We start from the raw sequence: 912 nt of genomic DNA on the forward strand, positions 1-912 counted from the left end.
TACACTGTACCTAAGATGGTGCTGAGGGATGACATTACAATTTTTTCACTGGACTCATTCTAGCGCACGTGACAATAAAAGCTGTTCTGACATCCCACCTCAGCCATACCCTATCCCTGTAACCCTGCAATTCCCATGGCTAACCCATGGCTAGGTAGCCCGCACATCCCTGGACACTATGCGTAATTTCCCATGGCCAGTCCACCTCACCTGCAAATCTTTGGGCTGTGGGAGGAAACTGGAGCACCTGGAGGAAACCCACACAGACACAGGGAGAACATGCAAACTCCACATAGACAGTCGCCTGAGGGTGGAATCAAACCTGGATCCCTGGCACAGAGCCATTACAAACATGACCACTACTAACAAAGATACGTTTTCAGAGGCTTCAAATTAACTTGCTGACAGAGAGATACTGTTCTGATTGCGAAATGTAAGTTGGGAAGGCGGCAGCCTACATGTTGGTGCTATTTGAAAGATTACATCATTTGATTGGTAGTACCGCTTGAACTGATGTTACAACACAGTTCCGTAAAAAACAACCACATCCTCATTCAGAGTATCTGCAAAAGTGGCAAAAACAGCACCTCCAGAAAGGACTGACACTGCAGGAATATTGAACCCGAACTTCAACTGAGCAGCCCAACTGAGCACAGCTTTATCTACAGTGTGAACACATCGGGCTCAGTGTGTGTTAGCAAGTGAACACACCGGGGTAAGTGTGTGTTAGTGAGTGAACATACCGGGCTCAGTGTGTATTAGTGAGTGAACAGACCGGGCTCCGTGCATGTTAGTGAGTGAACAGACCGGGCTCAGTGTGTGTTAGTGAACAGAAAGCGTTCAGTGTGTGTTAGTGAGTAAATAAACCGGGCTCAGTGTGTGTTAGTGAGTGAACAGGCCGGGCTCAGTTTG

General features: G+C 47.6%; 1 protein-coding gene across 1 annotated transcript in view; it reads left to right on the top strand.

The window, feature by feature from the left end:
- The first annotated feature begins 475 nt into the window (after positions 1-475).
- Positions 476-912, top strand: part of LOC109919252 (probable N-acetyltransferase camello) — a 4,344-nt gene continuing 3,907 nt past the window's right edge. Inside the window, exon 1 of the mRNA XM_048597648.1 lies at positions 476-715. The gene's annotated coding sequence lies outside the window, so the exon portion shown is untranslated. The remainder of the gene's footprint in view (positions 716-912) is intronic.

The sequence above is a fragment of the Rhincodon typus genome, chromosome 1 (genome assembly GCF_021869965.1).
Source record: "Rhincodon typus isolate 14 chromosome 1, sRhiTyp1.1, whole genome shotgun sequence".
In the NCBI taxonomy this organism is placed as follows: domain Eukaryota; kingdom Metazoa; phylum Chordata; class Chondrichthyes; order Orectolobiformes; family Rhincodontidae; genus Rhincodon; species Rhincodon typus.